The sequence below is a fragment of the Amyelois transitella genome, chromosome 26 (assembly GCF_032362555.1).
Source record: "Amyelois transitella isolate CPQ chromosome 26, ilAmyTran1.1, whole genome shotgun sequence".
In the NCBI taxonomy this organism is placed as follows: domain Eukaryota; kingdom Metazoa; phylum Arthropoda; class Insecta; order Lepidoptera; family Pyralidae; genus Amyelois; species Amyelois transitella.
In genome coordinates, this window is record NC_083529.1 from 4,119,138 (window position 1) to 4,141,813 (window position 22,676).

The window sequence follows — 22,676 nt, forward strand, 5'->3', positions numbered from 1 at the left end:
ACAGTTATTTACATCTAAGTAAATATTGACTCTGCAATCTACAAGGAAAAAGAAGCAGCTGCCACACAGCGCGACACAAGTTTTTGTAAACATATGTTATGTACATACGATTATATACTTTTTTTTTGTTTTTGCTAGCATGGATGCTAGTCTGGGAGCATAAACAAAAAAAAAAGCTAGCTCTTTGATGTTTATTGTCTCTCTTTACCCCGTAAGGGATAAATATTTATACATATAGGTAATAGTTACTTTTACTCATTTTACTACTTTCTAAATTGTACATTTAACGGACGAATGGGCGTAGTCCGCTTCCGATAAATTGCCGGTACAACAGTGGTAATGAGCGTGTTTTTCATTCAATCCGCGCGCTTCGCTCTGATGTCTATGTGGGGCCAGGAAAAGCGAGATTTTTTAGTATAATTAATTGAATTTTGGTTTATAACAATAAGCGTTCGATCCAATATTCGTAATTGGAACAATTCGTGATAGTGAGTGGTCTAATTAACATCGTTTAAGTGCATTATTTACCAAAGAATTATGTACATAAATTCATTTTGTAAACATATTCAATAAATTTTACTTTCTTTTATAAAGTCTATTTACCGTTGCGATGAAGACAAAACCAACAGTCTTAAAAGATTGTATGTATGTAATTTGTATTTCATACATTTCATTGAAAAAAATTCAATGAATAAAGAAAAGTACTTATTAAGTACCTATTCTTTTTTTATATATTTATTCATACAACGGTAATGAACAAATAGTACATAAATATAATCAATGAATAGTAAAAGATAAAAAGTAACAGGGTTATCAGTTATATAATTATTATTATTGTCGTATTTTTTCTTTGGATTAAAACATACCTTTATCGGTGGTTAAAAGACAAAATTATTTTCCTTATTTTGCATCCACAACTCAAACAACACAATCGCGAATGGACCAGTCGTTTTAAGAACGATTTAAATTACAATTAAAAAACAAATAGTTCAGATTTTCTGTAAAGTTAGTTATACGAATTAGAATAGCAATCGCCTTAGCCCGTTTTATGGCCACAACTTGGGGATGCAAGCGAGAAAAAAACGGCAATATACAAGCAGAGTAACACGTGACTTGCGCGCCGATCGCGCCTAACGACACCATAATGCGTTGTTGTAGGTTTGTTGTACACATTACGTGGAAACCCACAAATTAATGATTATTTTATTTCTTTTGAAGAAACTTTTCTTTGTGAGGTTTAACACCCGCTTGAAAGATAGGGTATTGCAAGATTTTAAGCTTATCACAGCCATTAACGAATGACTAACTGATGCTCTTTAAAAAAAGAACTTTAAGAACGCACATTCAGATAACTATATATGTAAATACGCTGAGGTCAGACGGGAGTCGCTTAGTGTAAAACCTTGACTTACCCAAACTATGATTACGGGAGATGGCGTCCCAGCTCTCCAGGGGAGGATGTAGCCTGGACTATTATCAGAAGGAAGAAAACCTAAGGGATTACCTAAGTTATTTAGGAGATTGTAACAAAAAATATATGAAAATCGGTTCAGCCATTCAAATGAGTTGAGGTTAGAAAGTAGACCGATTTTTATTTAAATGAGCAAATGTTCGCCTTGTGGGGAACCACAAGGCGATCATGGGAACGATGGAAACCGGGAACGGCACCAATACAAAAAAGAATAGGACCGCTCCATCTCTTTCCCATAGATGTCGAAAAAGGCGACTAAGGGATAGGCTTACAAACTTGGGATTCTTTCTCAATTCTATCATTAAGCCAAATAGCTGAACGTGGCCATTCAGTCTTTTTAAGACTGTTGGCTCTGTCTACCCCGCAAGGGATATAGACGTGACCATATGTAGTGTGTATGTAAGCAAATGTTTGTACTTACTTATGATTTTATTGTATGCTTAACGTTTAATATGTAGAAGTTTGCTTAAAGAGTTTCGCTTAAATTTCGTACATTTACGTCTAACGACAGTGTAACATGTTGATACATGTATGTTTGTTTGTTTGTAAACTCTTTATTGCACATAAAAACAAAAAATAGTAAACAGTGATTGGATTTAGAAGAATATGTGTATGTGTTTGTTTTACACATAACGTGCAAACTGTCATGTCTTCATACTAATTTGTTCTTTTGATCTTGACATAAAAATAATGGGGTCTTTAAACCCTATGAAAAGTACAGCAGTCTTGAAGAACTGACAGGCCACGTTCAGCTGTTAGGCTTAATGGTTGAATTGAGATTCTAATAGTGACTGGTTGCTAGTCCATCGCCTATAAGAAGAATCCCAAGTTTACAAGCCTATCCCTTAGTCGCCTTTTACGACATCCATGGGAAAGAGATGGAGTGGTGCTATTCGTTATTACATTGGTACTGGGAAATACACGGCACGACTGCTGGCTCTGTCTACCCCGCAAAGGATATAGAAGTGATTGTAGGAAATGAATGAATGGATTAATTAAAAAGAACAAGTGTTTTGTACTTTTGATTATAACAAAATAAAGTTTTTAACTTTATTTTAGACCGGGACCAATAATTATGAAATTTGGCAGTAAGGTAGAGTAGACTTTCCGAGAACCAAGGTTAGTGTATGCGAACGATTCTGTTTTTGACGGAAATTTTATTCAATGTTAATGTACTTAATTTTTTTTTACATTTCGTTTGGTTATGTAATTGGTGCGGATTTTTAAAAATAAATATTGAATGTTTATTCGCTTTTGCTGAATCAATGAACTCTATTTTATTTTTATTCCAGTTGGAGTTTTTCCAAAGTCCATAGTTGTTTGTTTTTATTATTATTATTTAAATTTAATTTTATTATGAGACTTGCTTACCAAAGCAAAAACAATATACACCAGGATTCATTATATTAAATAATCCTACTTACAGGACCTTAAATTTAATATTTATGGTCAACTGAGAGCACATTGTTCCCGACAACTGTTTTATTTTTATACAAATATGATTAAATGAGTCTTATTATTATAATAATAAAAACTTGCATGAAGAGCGTGATAAGTGTTGATGAAACAAAAAGCATGACGGTACCGAGGCAAGCGGAAAGACGTGATTGCTGCCTACCCCTCCAAGTTAGAGGTATTATTTTATGTATGTTAAATTTATCTTCACGGTAGGCATGTATTTTTTTATACTGACTGCCTTTTTAATAATTCTTAATCTATTATTCGGCCTCGGTGGCGCAGTGGCAGTGCGCTCGTCTGTGACACCGGAGGTCCCGGGTTCGAATCCCGGCCAGGGCATGATGAGAAAAGAACTTTTTCTCATTGGCCTGGATCTTGGATGTTTATCTACATACATACATAAACTCACGCCTCTTTCCCGGAGGGGTAGGCAGAGACTACCTCTTTCCACTTGCCACGATCTCTGCATATTTCCTTCGCTTCATCCACATTCATAACTCTCTTCATGCAAGCTCGGCGGTTTCGGGTACTTTTATCTTAACCCTTTACCAGGACGTCCTTAATTTTCCTTTTATCTATATAAGTATTATTATAAAATATAGTATCGTTGAGTTAGTATCTCGCAACACAAGTCTCGAACTTACTTCGAGGCTAACTCAATCTGTGTTATTTGTCCCGTGTATATTTATTTATTAATACCTATATATAGCAGTTCGTTTAAATTAACGTTTATAAGCAAAGGTGAAAGAGACATTTTTGAGCCACATCAGACGAATCTTGTTCACAAAGCATGACAAAAATGACGCACGCTACCAAAATTTCTGCGCTAAATACTGAAAACGCAAATATTTGCGCCACGAATGTAAAATCCCGTATGAAATAATCATGTATTTTCAGCGCAAAGAAAATACGAGAGTACATACATACCATTAATTAGTCAACCCAATTTCGGATGCAAACACTGCTCAAAGGTATGACATTTTAATATTAACAAGGAGTGCAGTTATTTATAATGCCCCTCTAATGGAGGAATGAATTAAGGCATGATCCATAGCTGCGTACATGCTATAAGGCCGGCAAAATTTATCAATGTGTTTGTAGATGAAGTAAGACGGCTACAGTGAGTAACACAACATATAATCACGTCTATATCCCCCGCGGGGTAGACAGAGCCAACAGTCTTCAGAAGACTAAAAGGCCACGCCCAGTCGCTCGGCTTAATGATAGGATTGAGATTCAAATAGTGACAGGTTGCTAGCCCATCGCCAAAAAGAAAAATCCCAAGTACATAAGCATAGGCTTATTATTATAAGGATAAAAGGCGACTAAGGGATAGCCCTTAGTCGCCTTTTACGACATCCATGGGTATGAGATGGAGTGGTCCTATTCTTTTTAACGAAGTATAGTTTAGCGTATATCGTGCGCATCTATGGAATAAAACCTTAATCATAACTTGGCATTTCCGTACCCAACCCGTGGTGAGTAGACGATTATTTCAAAATTTACCTTTATGGGATTATTATGATACTCGTAAAGGTTGAAGAGATAGGAAAGGGTCTTGGCTAAAGCGATAAAGAGGATAGAAAGTTGGTCTCTTACGAAAGTCGTTACTATTCCGTCTAAGGTCCGTTCCTGAGGTAATATCGATATTTTTGTATTACGGGATACAAGTAGTTTTGGGATATCAATAGTGGTACTAAAACTATTGTGTTGCGTCATTTGGCTTCGAATGTGCAAATTTTATCATCGTTTTGGTGATTATATGATCTTTTGTTAGTGCCACGATGAAAAGGAAGAAAGAAGGAAAACGTACCAGAGCGCGTGTGACAAAGTTTTCATTAGTTAAAATGGCCTACTCATGACTAAAATGCTAGCTTGGACTTCGGCCAAAAAATAAAGTTAGCTATTCAATAGGGTAAATACCGCAAGAATAATTAAGAATCGTTTGACCTAAAGAGTAAGAGATAGGTATATTTAATTGATAAGGTATTATATGTATTTAAAAATTAATCTAAGAGAAATGACAATACACTCAAATGAAAAAGTTACACATCAGGATTATTTATTATTCTATTCATAAAATTTACCAGATGAGGCTTTTAAATTAAAATAATGTAAGCATATATTTTTATGGAAAGTTAAAATCAATAACTTTAATTTAATTTTCTCATAGTTGGCTGATTTTCGAAGAATTTTATAAATCACCATTTTATTATAGGTATAATAACTTTTCTCAAAAAAATGTTTTATCCACATTTGTTATTGTTAAACATAAATGAAAATTAAATAAATAATATTTTAATTGCCTTGCTTCGAATGAAGCTTTGCCTGAGGTGTTTTCTTCCAAAAACTCGTTAAAAACATTTTAAACATACAAAATGTTAATTTATTTTTTTAAACTTTATGATATTATTATTTAAAAGTTACTTATTTAACATTTTTAAAGACATTATTTAAATTATTCTAAAGATACTATTTTGTCATTTAGGCTTGGTCTTCACTAGCTCATCCGAGACTTCTTCAGCGAAGAACAATTACATTAGACAGCATTTTGAAAGTTCTGTAACCAAATGGTAAAAAACACATAACAGCTAGTTAACATTATTTTTGTACAGAATGTCACGGTCAATAGCGTATGATTGAACTCGTTGTTTTCATAAAAGAAGACACTGACTGAATGATTGATTGACATAATCAACATGCCTCAAACCACTGCGTGTAGGGATTTGAAATTTGCCAAAAAGATTCCTTATGTGGGTCAGAGGTTAAATAAAGAGAGGTATTTCCGAAATTCCCGATGGAAATTCATGGGATTTGTGGTTTTACCGGGGGAAGCCGTCGTCGTTTCCTAGTTAGTGAATATTAAACATTATATACATACTTACATTCATACATAAAATCACGTCTCTTTCCCGGAGGGGTAGGCTGAGACTACATCTTTCCACTTGCCACGATCTCTGCATACTTCCTTCGCTTCATCCACATTAATAACTCTCTAAACATTATATATCTGTCGCATTATTATTTATGTTATACTTCAGTCGCCTCTTACGATGTCAAAAGATAGATCAAGAGTTGTTCTCTTCCATTCTACTAAAAACCACACCGTTTTATTTCATAACCTTAAATTAAAGGTTAACCGTGATATTAGTTACATGCTATTCCTAGAACATAAAGTCCATTAATTTTTATAAGTGTTTGTTTAGGATTATGATTGTTTAATGACCTTTCCTTTCTATTAACACTGCCTTAAATTGAATACGAGGATTATGCCAGTTTAACTAAATTAAAACATAGTTTTCCAGTTTCATTTGCAAGTTTGTGGGATAACTAATTTAATGTGTTCAAAATGGCGCCACCAACGCAGTATTATCTCCCAATGGCTAACAGGTTGTTATTTCATAACAGTGTAATTTCATAATAAATGAGTGTGATGTTATTTGGAAGTTGAGCCGCGATGGGATTTCGAAGTGGTAATTCATTTGTATGATGTAAACCGTATTATATTGAAGTAAAGTTTCGTCGTTGCAATAAACATAAATACGAAAATAATTATGATGCTTTACACTGAAGAATTTTTGACCGCCTTTGTGGCGAATCGGTTATGTGCCTACGTCCTACGTTCGGTACGGTTTGAAACCCTGACTGGGCAGGATAAAACACTATTTCTGATTGACCTGCGTCTTGAATGTGCATTTATGTTAAAATGTGCTATCGTTGAGTTAATATCCCATTGCTTACTTTGTGTTATTTATGTAATATCTAATACATACATACACAAAATCACGCCTCTTTCCCGGAGGAGTAGGCAGAGACTACATCTTTCCACTTGCCAAGATCTCTGCAAACTTCCTTCGCTTCATCCATATTTATAACTCTCTTCATGCAATCTTGGCGGTTTCAGGTACTCTTGACCCTTTACCAGAACGTCCTTAATTTGATCAAGATCGTTCGTCTAGGTCTTCCTACTCTGATCTTTCCCTCCACACTCTCCTTGTATATTTGTTTAGTCAATGGAACGTTTTACACGAATGTTTAAAACCAGTTATAGGTATAACTTGTTAAATAGTTCGGAAGTCCACACGAGGCGACACGGAGTCTCAGGTCAACGCTCAAACAAGTTGTTGGTTTATAGTTTGTTCTAGGAAATAACCGTATTGTGTTGAATATTATTGGAGAATTTAAACTTTGATAGAAAATGCTTTGTATCGATTTGTAACTGCTTTTAAAAAGAAATGTGTGGATAGCTGTTTTAACTTTACTTTAATTATTTCAGCATTTACATACATACATACATACATACCGTCACGTCTATATCCCTTGCGGGGTAGACAGAGCCAACAGTCTTGAAAAGACTGAATGGCCACGTTCAGCTATTTGGCTTAACGATAGAATTGAGATTCAACTAGTGACAGGTTGCTAGCCCATCGCCTAAAAAAGAATCCCAAGTTTGTAAGCCTATCCCTTAGTCGCCTTTTACGACATCCATGGGAAAGAGATGGAGTGGTCCTATTCTTTTTTGTATTGGTGCCGGGAACCACACGGCACTTCAGCATTTATATTATCTTTAACTATTTTTAAGTTATGAACATACATAAGTGTGTGCAAAGGCCCTTAGGTCTCCACTCCACGGTAACTCGACTGGTTTGCACTTAACGACCTCGCTTATAAATTTATCGTGCGATTTAGTTTTACACCACTTAAAAATCGCTATCAGGTTCTCTGCTTGCTTTGACGGACTTTTAGTAAATGTACTCTTTAAAATATTTTTAGATAGAAAAGATTTTTACAATTTCTGTTATTTTTAATAAATACTTCAGAAAGGATATTTGTATTTTTTTTTAATATTTTCTAGATATTCTATTTTTTCTCCTTTTTTTTAATATTGTATTCAAAAGCTCAATTTGTAGTCCCATAAAATTTTGCACAGAAATAGACCTTCCGAAATTACATTAGTTTAAATATTCATTTAGATAAATAAATATTATTACGGGAACAAAGCCCAGGTAAAATTCTAGTGTTATTATAATGTTCCAGAACATAATTATTAGTTGTCAAACAACACGGCCTCGATTCGAACCTGCGCACCTTAGAACGAGCATTATTTGGACTTTATCTGTATTCTAAACCACCTCTGAATCTGAATTTTTTTTGAATTTTTTTTGAATTTTACTCATTCTAAAATACCCAAGAATACACATACATACATACATAAAATCACGCCTCTTTCCCGAAGGGGTAGGCAGAGACTACCTCTTTCCACTTGCCACGATCTCTGCATACTTCCTTCGCTTCATCCACATTCATAACTCTCTTCATACAAGCTCGGCGGTTTCAGGTACTTTTGACCTGACCCTTTACCAGGACGTCCTTAATTTGATCAAGATACGTTCGTCTAGGTACATATACCCAAGAAATATCTCGATATTACCAAAAAGGCAAAGTGACCAGCAGTTGAAATAGAAAAGTTCTGAATTAATGCTGAAAACAAACGCCAAATCTAACTTACTGATTCCCATAACAGTTATTCACAGCAAAATTGAATCTCTTCCATTCCGATAAGTTACTGATAAAACTCAGCTTTCAAACCAAAAATAGTTTTGAATTCAGCGCTGGAATTACAAATTATTCGCTCGGATTTGTTTACCAAGCCGTGATAGATGTGAGAGCCATACAGTTTGTCCCGATTTTGTGGGAGATTTCGAAAGAAAACATTTTATTAATGTTAGTTGAAGTTTGAGAAGTCATTTTAAACTCTTCTATCTTCTTCTTCTTCCTCTTAGCGTTAGTCCCGGTTATATCTCAGTTTCATGTTATGATTAATCTGTCTGTGTGCCGTATGATTTCCGGCACTTTAATAAAGGACCACTCCATCTCTTTTCAATGGATATCGTAAAAGGCAACTAAGTGATAGGCTAATAAACTTGGGATTCTTTTTAGGCTATAGGATAGCAACCTGTCACTTTTTGAATCTCAATTCTATCTTTAAGCCATTTTTTAAACGTAGTTTTTCAGTCTTTGTGACACTGTTGGCTCTGTGTACCCCGTAAGGCCTCAACGCGTGATTAGATGTATGTATCTGTATAAAATGAAATTCACTGCAAATTCGCGGCAATTTTCAAGGCATTTACAATTTATGTTGGCATTAGCATAGTGGAGAGGAGACGAGTTTAAAACCCCATTTTTAACATTTACTCCTCGCTGAGTTATTTGTGAAGGGAGAAAATATGAAATTCTTAGCTTGTTGGATGCGAAACAGATTTCTTGGACGCTTTCAGTACTTGTTGTGCGGGGGAAATATTTTTAATTCTTGTCATGAATTTTAGTAAGGTAAAATAAAAATTAAAGATAAAAAATACGGATTTTTTAAACATTTTTTATGCAATTAATAAATGAAGATTTTAGTATTTTAAAAATTAAACAAAGAAGTTTAATTTAATCGAAAAAGTCCTGGCAAAAGGTCTGTACAAAAAAGAAAAAAAAATCACTCAACTCAACTCTCAACTCAATAAAAAAACAATAAAACCACTCCATCTCTTTCTCATGTTTGTCGTAAAAGGCGACTAAGTGAAAGGCTTACATATAAACTCTTTGTTTGGTATTCTTCTTTTAGGCGATGGGCTAGCAACTGGTCACTATTTGAATATGAATTCTACCATTAAGCCAAACAGCTGAACGTGGCCTTTAGGTCTTTTCAAGACTGTAGGCTCTGTCTACCTCGCAAGGGATTTGGACGTTATTATAAGTATATATGTATTTTGATTAGACAGAAAAAACAAGATCATCAAAAGAAACATCGTCTATTTCGTTTCTAGAAATCCCAACAAGCAGGAAAATTATCGCAAGACATAGAAATTATATTACTAGGTAGAAAGTTGTCAAAGGAAGTAAATGATTCTACAAAAGCAGTACCTGAGACAGTTCTCATCTGCGGTATTTAATCCTAATTTCTTAGGAAAACCGCAACTCGAAGCAGAATTGGCTAAGTTAACCTTTCTCTAACCTGTCACTTTTAATTTTGGTTGATCAACCAGTAAAATATTTATTCAGTGATTAATAAAAAAAAATCTTTCAAAAATGCCCGCGTGACGTTATATTTCGTATATATTTTCGTAACTGTGATTTCCTACGATATACTATTGATTTATTCAAGGAATAATTAGGAAGTCAGATAACATGTTAATTCATATATAGTTTGTTGGTTGAATATTCTTTAACGGGGATGAACCATAACGTTATTCTCTACTAAAGAAGATGACGTCACGCTACGAGAAGTTAACCATTTTTTAAGAACGAGAAACTTCACGAAACTGCACACATCATTGATAGTTCAAACATAGTTTAATTTTAGAAAAAAAAATACGTATTTATGCTAGAAAAACTTAACTTAGACAATTCGTCTTAATCCGATTAGTGCGGGCTGGGTGAAACAAGGCTTACTAGGTTAGACAATAATTATAAGTTCGTATATAACAACGAACTTGTATAAAGACAAGTCTGTATAGTACAAACTCTCTGCCACTTAATTCCCAAGAGATATTGCCTTGAAGAAGTGTGTGAAATAATATTTATTTCGGATAGGTCATGTTCTTGATTTTTATAATAGTGATGGGAAAATTTTAGATTTCCAAATAATGTCGTATGTCATGAAGGTATTTACACACATATAGCACATATAATAATTACACAAATATAATAATATTAACGACTATATCCCTTGCGTTCTAGGCAACGTTCAACTATTTGTAAAAAATATTGTCGAGTCGAAACTATTAAAACTAATAGGTATAGGTACATATATATAGTATTTTTTGTATATTCCCGGTTATACTCGCTTTTCTTTCCTCGCAGATTATACATCTATACTAATATTATAAAGCTAAAGAGTTTATTTGTTTGTTTGAACGCGCTAATCTCAGGAACTACTGGTTCGAATTGATAAATTCCTTTTGCGTTGAATAGACCATGTATCAAGGAAGAATTAAGGCTATATAACATCACGCTGCAACTATTAGGAACGAAGAACTAATGGAAAACGTGATAAAAAAGTTTATGGCTATGGTCTTGCTACCAACCTGACACTATCTCTCAATTCCCCAAATGTGCCCTTCAAGTCTTGTGACTATCGGCTCTGTCTACTACATAAAGGAGCAAAATGGACTTCAAATTCTGATGCAGAATTTAAAGTCAAATCAAACAATGGGGCCGTCATAATACCTACATACATACATACATACATATGGTTACGTCTATATCCCTTGCGGGGTAGACAGAGCCTGTAGGGGTAGCAGTCTTGAAAAGACTGAATGGCCACGTTCAGCTATTAGGCTTAACGATAGAATTGAGATTCAACTAGTGACAGGTTGCTAGTCCATCGCCTAAAAAAGAATCCCAAGTTTGTAAGCCTATCCCTTAGTCGCCTTTTGCGACATCCATGGGAAAGAGATGGAGTGGTCCTATTCTTTTTTGTATTGGTGCCGGGAACCATACGGCACATTTAATCATAATTAATCAGAAAAAACAAAAAAGCAACGAAATTCTAAGAGAAAATAGTATCTTATGTATAAAAATAATTATATCTCCGTCATTATACCGCCTATTCAGCGTACAGCTTGCTGTCACGCGTTTTTTCACGGCACGTATACAAAATAAAATTATACAAAGTCTCTCCGTATGAACATAAAACTTAACGGGAAGCCTGCCTCGTGTAACATAATATATATTTTATTTACATACTGGTGGATTATATGTTGCGCAATTTGGTTCAAGATCAAAACATATTGTAATCAAGTGTAGTGGAAGGTCAAGTCAAGAGTGGGTACTCTTGACGAGACGAGCTTCCATGAAAAGATTGATAAATGTGGATGTAGTCCTTTGTTTTTATAAAAGAGGACAATTATAGCGTCGGTGACTAAATCACGAAGATGTCCCTTTAAAATTCCTGATGCGCATAAAAGGCACAGCTTTGAATCTCACCTCGACCATGTAGCAATGACTGTTTTCAAAGTTATGTACATTAGTTTTGTTACTATACTAGAGGCCGCCCGCGACTTCGTCCGCATGAAAACCCCATCAATCCCGCGGGAACTCCGGGATTATAACCTATATGTTATTCTGGGTCCTCAGTTAACTACATACCAAATTTCATCGTAATCGGTTCACTAGTTTTTGCGTGAAAGAGTAACAAACATTCATTATGTTAGTAGGATATTTATGTTCTGACGTGCATATTATGAAAATAGCACACTCACTCACACATTGGTATTTTAATTTTTTAGTTTACTTGCTTATAAAATTAGGTATTTACATTTTATATCTTTCTAGCATGAATTCTGTAATTGGCTTACATAATTACGTGGTATAAGTGAAGTGCCGTGTGGTTCCCGGCACCAATACAAAAAAGAATAGGACCACTCCATCTCTTTCCCATGGATGTCGTAAAAGCCGACTAAGGGGTAGGCTTATAAACTTGGGATTCTTCTTTTAGGCGATGGGCTAGCAACCTGTCACTATTTGAATCTCAATCCTATCTTAAAGCCAAATAGCTGAACGTGGCCTATCAGTCTTTACAAGACTGTAGGCTCTGTCTACCCCGCAAGGGATATAGACGTGATTATATGTATGTATGTATAAGTGACAACATTGTAATGCAGTTGAATTCATGAATGAATAAATTAAAAATAAACATTTTCTAACAAAGCTTTTCAGACTTCTTCGTACCGCCCCTATTTTCGTAAACAGTAGTATAATACCATTCATAAAATGTCAACCAAACGACATTCTAATGTGCTCAGGAAAAAAGGGTAGTAATATTGACATCTATTTTATCATCGGAGTGCTGGATGGTTGAGGTTTTTCTGTCCGTTTTTTTTTTACTTTTTTGTCTCTTAGTCCAATAGGTATATATGTAGAAGTAATATTATATATCTTGAAAGGAAAACGAATGCAATTATTCTTAGTTCTGTTTTAAATTGTCATTGCCATTTAAAATTTAGAATTGTGTGTAAATTTCGCAACTTTAGGTATTTTATAATTTGCACTTATTAAAAATTTTCGGCACCTTATCCTTAATTAGAAATAAGGAATTAATTTTTAATTTAAAAAAATATATTCAAATATTATTTAAATCTAATAGCATTTATTTGCTCATTAAGTAAATAAAAGACTAAATACACCCAGAAAATAAATACAAATTTCCGATCAGTTTTACCTAAAGTGATTGAAAAAAACATTTAAGGCTGATTTCTATTGAAAATTATCTAAAAAAAAGAATACAAGTCAATGTTCTCGAGAAATGACAAATGGGAAATACAACAAATTTGAAGAAGGCGCTCAGACAAAGCCTCCACAAACAATAGCAATTCCTTACGCATTTACGCAAAAATACGCGACTTGATGAAAAAAACCTTTTTGGAAACCTTTTGTACAAATGTGAAAGAAACTGTCTTTTATTACATTAGAGCTTAATTAATTTTTAACTCAAGTTATGTTTTTCACAAATTTAATAAATATTACGTCTTACAGGATCTGGCTCTGGCCAGCAGCCGTGAAAGACTGAAAGATCGACGTTCAGTTTTTGGTTTCATAATGTAATTGGGATTCAAATAGTGACAGGTTTCTAGCGTATCACTCAAAAGAATAATCTCAAGATTATTTAATTATTATATTCACTGTTTATTAACGTGATTTATAGGTCGTTAATTTGTTTTGAAATATGCTAACAAGGCACGAGTCACAAAGTGTCTTAACGACTTTTAAATTATTCTTTTGTGATATTCTACACCGAAGTCATTAAAATCTAAGAAAATATATTGACAAAAACATGATTTAAGATAAGAAAATACACAAAACTCATTAATTTTCTCAAAGAACAATATACGTTTATAAACAGTAGAAGATACGTCACTAGAGCACTTCACTTTGGTTGGTATATTTTAGAATGAAACAAAATATAAGATCTCAGTTAAATTAAACTAATTAAAGATATGATAATTTGAAGCAAAACAAAATTTGAAATTTTTAAAAAAAATTCGTAATTAAAATCATCGCTGTTATCATAGGTATTTTAAAAATGTATTTTTAAAAAAAAAAAAGTATGAAGATCGTTTATTTTTAATTCAGTATCTAAAGAAATTGACTATAACGGAACGTGGTCTATGAGTCTTTTCGGGGCTTTTCGATATAGTCCCGGTTAGATCGGCACCAATCTGGATCCGGATCCAGATTGGTGAAGGGCTTACCCCGGGGTAAGCCCTTGACTTTGATCCTGGAGTGAGTGATTCAGGTTTTGAGACCATTAGCTCTGTTAAGTCTAAAGTTTACGAGTATATGCTCGAAATATTGCATGTAGAAAATTAAATTTTTCAAACTACAAAAAAACTTGAGTATTTTTTTATTTGTGACAACGCGTAAATTTTTTGCAGAGCAGTAAGAGTTTGATAATATTTTTTTTAATTAAAACTAATTTATAATCTATAAAATGACAAACTGTCTATTAATTCTCTCTTTAAAATTATCTTGCCGTTTAATTTTTTTTCGTTAAAAAACGATTTTTTACTAAAGCTGATTCGCCGAAATAGATACTTTTGTGTAATTAGAACTGGTACCACTCTCCCAAATGCGAACGAAAATAACATTTTCATGAGACAAAACGTTACCTTTCATTACGCGTCACTTCATTTCCTCAAGGAAATTAGATTTGTCTTTGTAACCCTCTGAGATTGACGAGATTAAAAGTACTGATTTCAATGTTTTTTGTTGCGCGGCTCGGGGGGAAAGTTATGAAAACCATCATCAAAAGCTTTCATCATCAATGTCTGGTAGCGAAGAAAAAACGTAGTGGGTGCCAGGTGGTTCCCTTCCCGGGAAGATTGTCAAATTCAAGGCTAATAAACTTAAGATTTTAGGCGATAGGCTACCAACCTGTCACTATTTCAATACTGGAGAAATTATTCAGATTGAGTTAGCCTCAAAATTAGTTTGAAACTTGTATTACGAGATAGACAAACTGAACGAAACAGTAATTTATTATAAATAATTATACATTATGATCTTTAAAAGATAAAAAAAATCCAAGATCCAGGCCAATGAGAAAAAGATCGTTTCTCATCATGTCCTGGCGGGAATGCGAACTTGGGGCCTTCTATGTCAGACAAGCGCATTACCGCCACAGAGGCCGCAATATTTGATTTTGGTCAAAAGCGTCAACCAAGCCTCTTTCTCTTTTGTCTTTAAAACATATTTGAAAACATTGCTTGTCGTTTCACTCTTTACTTATTAGTCGTAGTAGTAGTTAGTTAGTTAGTTGTCATGTATTGAAGGTTGCTGGTGCTTTACAAAAATTTCGCAAATAGCTGAACAGAATGCCATTGGCTGCACCCTAAATAATACGCAAACTCCTGTTTCCCTTGGAAATTCTTTAAAGTACATAAGAAAACATATTCTTTAATTTAAAATCTCTATTTACTTAGACACAGCGATGTGGGCTGTAGGTTCGTGAAGTAAAAAATATATATATAATTTTAAATTTATTTACACTATTCGAATTGTCAATCTGATTTTATCCTGAATCGCATTATTGTCATTCACATCAAAACCCTTTTCTCTCGCAATAGATTTGAGAATCCTGCCCCGCGTGACATTTTCCTTCAAAATCACTATTGAGGGCCGTCAGATGAGATTTCGTTATTTTAGGATTATTATCTTTGCGATTTGTGTTAGAATGTGGGAGAATTTAGTAGTTTACATATCTCATCCCTTTCTAATATTATAAAAACGAAGTCTGTTTGTTTGTTCTGCTTTCACAGCTAAGCAGCTGGACCAATTCGAATGAAATTCGGTATGCCTATAATTAACAATGCGCGTTCTAAAACTAGATACTTTTTCTTAAAAAAATCAACTCCTAAAATACTTAAATAATGGGTGAAAGTTTGTATGAAATTTATAAATACGTATCGTTAGCAGGTTCATAATATCACGCCTCTTTTTGAAGGACTAGATAAGACTACATATTTTTTGCTAAATCTACATTTATAAATCCCTTGATGAAGGTAATTCGGTTTTTTAATACTTTAACTGGCAATTAAAAGGATTCAAAAACGTATTACGTATTAGCTTTTGCGCGGGGATGCGAAAATACAAATCTTTTCTCTTTAGTATTTGTCTTGAAGTGTCGCTTATTATGTTTGGGATGTTTTAAATAAAAATACGGAGCCATTGTTGAATAAAATATGACTATAATTTGAAAATCGAAAAAAAAACAATCGGACGCGTGCATTGCGTCGATGCGGCACAAAGGAGGATGGAAAGGAGCTTCTAGAGTATTACTATGGAGTGTGGATTATTTAAAATACAATTAAAAGTAAAAAAAAAAATTCTACATCAAATGCCTTCAGAAATTCTATTGCAAACGTAACCGTATCGCCGGCAACTAAAATAAATCCCTCCTAAGTGAAAGTAACGTCGTTTATGTCCAAAGACATGTATCTCGATAGATACAGCTAGTTCACCCATTCTTATAAAAAACCAAACTGCGTGCCAAACTTTGTTTACTGTTACGAAATCGTTTATATCTTGTAGTGTTATGTTTTGTGTTCTTATACCAACCAAAATGTAACATAACTTCAAAATAGCTATTATTAAAAATTTTGAGGTTTTAAGTTTGTTTTTCATTATTACTGGTTGACTAGTAAGCAATGATTATTTGCATTTGGTCAATCTATTGATTTATACAAGTTGATTTTTTTTGCAATCAAGTATTAATTAATTCTAAATAATAAGGATGTCAACCAAGGACTTGCACACTACCTCTGCGCCACAATAGTCGACCATGGATGACGTGGTCTAGCAAAAATCTATGTCTGTGTTAGCGCCTGTAGTCTCAATCGGCTCGTAGCTCAGTCCCGTGCTATCGATCGTATATTTTATATCCCGGAACAGTACTTTGCATACAATTTATGTGCATTACAAAGTATAATAAGAACGGTTATTCTGTGTAAGATAGTGTTTAATGTTACAGTAAAATTCTTACGGCGAAATTTGTTGAACTCCTGCAGCGTAGAATAAGAAATTTGAAAGCAATTTTGTGAGTAAATTTATTTAAATTGTTAAAAACTAACATATCATTTTGGCCATGTGCGACGTGGAATAAGACTGGAATACCGTTTTTAGATTATAAAAGTAGAATTTAAGTTAAATATTTAAAATTAGTAGAACACGTTCAGCTGTTTGGTTTAGTGATAGAATTCAGATACACATAGTGACAGGTTGCTAGCCCGTAGCCTAAAAGAAGAATCCCATGTTTATAAGCCTATCCCTTAAAAAATATTATTAAAGTTTTTAATGCATGCATGCAAGAATTTCGGTAAATCCGCTACTAGTATATAATTTAAAGTAGGTTCCTAGGATTTAAATTTATCTATTTATAAATTTATAAATCTCTTCTAACTTACCTCAATTAGGCTGTGCTTTGCTATTTCAGTTATTCATATGATGATTATGTACTACCTAATGGTAGTATTATCACATTTTATGTGATTTATGTATTACAAATTTATATAAAAAAAACATATTTATTTTCGTGTGACGTAGTCACAGAATAGCTATTGACACGTAATTCGCCAGTCGTCTAAACAAGCTGACGATCACAAAATCACGATAAACGTATCTCAGATTCGGTAACCACAAATGGTTGCATACAGCTACAGCTTTATTACAAAACAACGTTGTTACAGAGATCAACGATTATAAATTATAAGAAAAGCTGCATGTAAACATGTAGACCGTCACAAAGAGAATATTTTTGGCTCCAAACGTATTAAGACGGACATTGTGTTTATGTTCAAAGTTGTAGAAAATTTGGTTAGGCGTATTTAGATGCGTATATAAAAGCACTCTTGCATTTTTATCCTTGATTGGGTAGACAAATGGAACAGTCTCGAAAAGAATTCAAATTTAATAGTACCTAATAGATTGCTAGACCAGCGCTTTAAAGAAAAATATCGACTTTATTAGCCGTTCATTAAGTCTTCCCTGTAAGGGATAAATACGTGATTGTACGTATGTATTATATTAGCCTTTCTCTTAATTGATTTTAAAAAATGCTGCATGAAAAAAGTGTATATCCTCTCGTAGTCGGACTAGGAGTCTGGGCCTTGATTTCTAAACCCAATATTTTGTGTTGTAGCGCTCGAACCGCATCGTTTTGCAGCTATTTGACGGGCTGATTTAGTACTTCCGCTGTTCTGGGCAAGAATTTGGGGTTTTGGTTGATGTTTCACTAGCAATTGGCTTTAGGAAACGTGTTCATGATTATTTGTTTTTTAAAGAATTTTAAATTTTGGACTGAGTTCCAGATTGTGACCGGTTAGCGCATCAGCAAAAATATCTTAATTCCTTCATAAAGCCGTAAAGAACGTGGCCTTTCAGTCTTTTTTAGACTTTTGTTAGCAAGCGATTTTCACGTGACTATATGTGTGTATATACATTATGAAGTTATTACTTTAATCTGAGCGGAAGAAGCAGCTGTGACACCCTATGTTTTTAGATAGTTTCTTATCGTGAAAAGCGACTGAGGGGCAGTCGCTTTTTACGATATTCAACGTAAGTTATGTGATGTGGTTTTATTGGCAAACCCTTTTTATAGGTACATCAAGTAAGAATGCTCATTAAGAGGAACGACTTTTACAAAATAACCATTTCTATTGAAATAAAATAGAAATGGTGATTTTGTAAAAGTTGTTCCAGAACTTAAGGTACTGCTCTCAATATAACACCCCTCATTTAAAAACAAATAAAAAAAAATCCCATTAAATAGCACTAGTTGAATAACTCAACATATTACGCGTACCTATCTACTAATCTAACTTAAATTTTTCGAAACAATTATTATTTCGTTTACTGGCGGTTTCAACGTAAAATGACACGTTTTTTCGGCACGGTGTATAAGTTTAATTATCTTGGGTCCCTGATAATAAACATTTTAGGCATTGGGAATTGAGCCATAGAATATTAAAACGCAGAATGTTCAGATTTATTTTCAGAGACTTGAGAGAGTCTCTTTCTCGTGGATGTCGTAAAAGGTGAATTCATAACTTTCTTCATGCAAGCTCAGCGGTTTCGGGTACTCTAGACCGATGATGATGATGATGTGAGGATATACATACATACATAAAATCACGCCTCTTTCCCGGAGGGGTAGGCAGAGACTACTTCTTTCCACTTGCCACGATCTCTGCATACTTCCTTCGCTTCATCCACATTCATAACTCTCTTCATGCAAGCTCGACGGTTTCGGGTACTGTTGACTGACTTTGACCTGACCCTTTACCAGGACGTCCTTAATTATACGTGAGGATATAACCGGGACTTAAGCCAGGATAATTATGTTTTTTATGATTTCTTTTTGAAACTCATCCATAAATTGACAGCTGATACAAAAAATGAGACAAAATAGAAATTTCTGGTCCTTCTGCTCGTATTTATTAACTTTAAGACGTTAATTTAATGAGTTGTCCCGAAATGTCTAATAAAACTCGATAACGGAAGACAAAATTAATTAAGATGAACCTTGAGAGAGACTTGAAATAAATCTACCAAGATTAAAAAAAAACTTCTTTGTTATACTGATTGAGATAAAATTCAAACGGATGTTTTGTTCATTGAGTGGCTTCAACATAGTTGACACAACGATGCATTTACTGTACGTCAAATCGTGAGCGGGTGCTGCCAATGAGAACCGTGGTCTGCTAGATCTCTTCATGATCACTCTTTTCCATTTTTTGTTATTGCTCACTCGATCGTTAACAAAGTATGTAATCATGATCATCTCAATTTCAAAAATCATCATGGAAAAAAAGAGTAATTGAAATAATGAGAAAAGAATAAAAAGCCCTTCTGGTGAGTAAGCGACCAATACTAGAAGAGTTTCCGCAGCTGGTTTATCTTCTCTTACCAGTGGTCGATTTGTTTGGGCGAATTATCAGCAGCCTTTGGGGGCTGGTGTCCATTTTCAAGGCGTTTTGTTCCGTTTTTTAAAACGATTCTGTGTCCATTTTTGAAGAACGTTCCGTTTTATTCTTTAAAAGGGACGTTAGCCTTAAGGTGGATGAGTGTCTAGGTAGTTTGTAGCTTGTAGCTTTTTGACAAATACTCATCTATTAGATATTAAACTTAAATTTTATTTATTGAAATGTAAAATGGCGTGAAAAAGTGCCTGCGATGGCCTGTTTTTTGAATAGATAAAATATTGATTTTGATTTTCGAATCAGTTATAACGACTCGACTACCGAGTTTCTAATATTGGTGAATTCTATTGAACAAATAAAAATCAGAGAATAAAAATCATGGTGTAAAATAAAACGAAACGTTGTTTGATCTTTTCTATCCAGATAAAGCAGAAAAAGCACTTTCAGGGTTGAAAGAGGATTGTCTCCAAAATCAATGATGTGCATGTAAGAGGAAAAGGAAATGATACGTTGACATCTATCACTTGAATAATAGATGGAAAATAAGCCAGAATAAAATAAGGCTTTCGCCACACTTAACGTAAAGTGAAAAGATTCATATATTACCTATATGCTTTTAACGAATAAACTCTAAGTCTCTATTTTTTTTTAACTTCGACACAGGCGTAGAATAGACCTTGGAAGTGTGACATTGGCTAATTTTTTTAACTTGATTTTCCTACTAATAAAATAAGCTTTTGTAGAAGCTTTGTGTTATATCAATTTTAAATGTGGCGATAAAAGATTTTTTATAACTTGCGGTATACGCAATTATTATACACGTGATTTTGTGTATGTATGCATGAAACTTTGAGGTTACAATTGTCGAAATTTAAAGGCAAATCTAGCAAGACTTGTAAGTCAGTGATCGGGACGTGCGATTAAGCGTCCCGGACACACTGTCGCTTCACAAAGTGACAATGACACGAAAAATAGAGGCAAAAATTGTGTCAAAGTCACTAATCTACTAACTGACTGACTTATTGTTATTGACTGACTTAGTGTTGAAAGGAATTGATTCCAAATATTACATTGAAAAAGATACATACATAAAATCACGCCTCTTTCCCGGAGGGGTAGAGACTACCTCTTTCCACTTGCCACGATCTCTGCATATTTCCTTCGCTTCATCCACATTCATAACTCTCTTCATGCAAGCTCGGCGGTTTCGGGTACTTTTGAAAAAGATAAGTAGATATATTAATGTTGTGCATAAATAAACACTCGTACATCATTGATGTAATTAATCTTAAAAAATATATTTGCCATCTGAACCACGGAGGTAGCCCCATCATAGCCACTATTACAGTTAAGTCTATTAATATCACGTCTTCATCGACCGTCGGATAATCTCAATTCATCGCCCTCAATTAATCACCTAGACTTCGAGCTAAGTGCTTATAGGACTAATGAAGATAGTTAGTTAGTTATTAAGAAGAATTTGTTAGGGTTATCAAATTTATTAGTTTCGTTATTGTACCTACATACATAAATATAATTACGTCTATATCCCTTGCGGGGAAGACAGAACCAACAGTCTTCAAAAGACTGATAGACCACATTCAGTTGTTTGGCTTAGTAATAGAATTGAAATTTTACAGTGAAGTGACAGGTTGCTAGCCCATCGCCTAAAAGAAGAATCCCAAGTTTATAAGTTTCGTTATTATACTGTGTTCTTTTTAGTTCTGAGGAGTGATAAATTTGTGCATGAAATATAACCTACATACATATAATCCATCGATGTCGTCAAAGGCAACATAGGATAGACTTTGTGTTCTTCTATTAAGCGTTGGACTAGTAACCTGTCATAATTTGAATCTCAATTCCATCTTTAAGCCGTACAATTGTCCATGGCCTTTCAGTCTTTATTTTAGCCTCAATTCCATTTTCATGTCACACAGCCGATCGTGGTCATTAAGTCTTTGTGTGACTGTTGGCTCTGTCTAACCCGTAGGAAAAAAGACGGAATTAAATATTATATATTTATGTAATTTTTTACAACCAGTTTCACTGGTAGTAGTATGTAAACCACTCAATCACTCAGTAACGCATGAGTTTTACGCTTTCTGATGATTGATGACAAATCATTGCTATACTGTGTTATATCTCTTGTAAGTATATTTCTTTATAATTTTGTATGTGCAAAAAAAAAGCATTTCACCACATAGTTACTTCATAAAATTCTTTTCTTTACTTTTCTATCATGAAGCTAAATAGCTAAACGTGGCCACTCAGTCTTTACAAGACTGTTGGCTCTGTCTACCCCGCAAGGGATATAGACGTGATTATATGTATGTATATGTTAACAAATTAACAATAAAGGCTCCTCGAACTAACAGTTTCCCGGCCATCAGTCAGTGAACTAATATACTAATAAAGGGTGCTGCAGACTCAAGGTTGGCACAAAGTGATTAATTTCCCGTAATGAACTGTGATGGACAGAGGATTCGAATAAGCTGGAGATTACTTCGTCTAGTTTGTTGCTTAAGTTATTTTTAACATTGAGCATCTCATTTTACTATTTAGAGAGAGTCGGTGGTCGAATTGGTAAGGTGCCTGGTTTAAACACGTTTGTGCATAAAGGCACCGGTTCGAATTCCAGCGCGGCTATTTATTTTGGTATATGACTTTTTTCAGAGTTATATACCAATACAAAAAAGAATAGGACCACTCCGTCTCTTTCCCATGGATGTCGTAAAAGGCGACTAAGGGATAGGCTTACAAACTTGGGTTTCTTTTTTAGG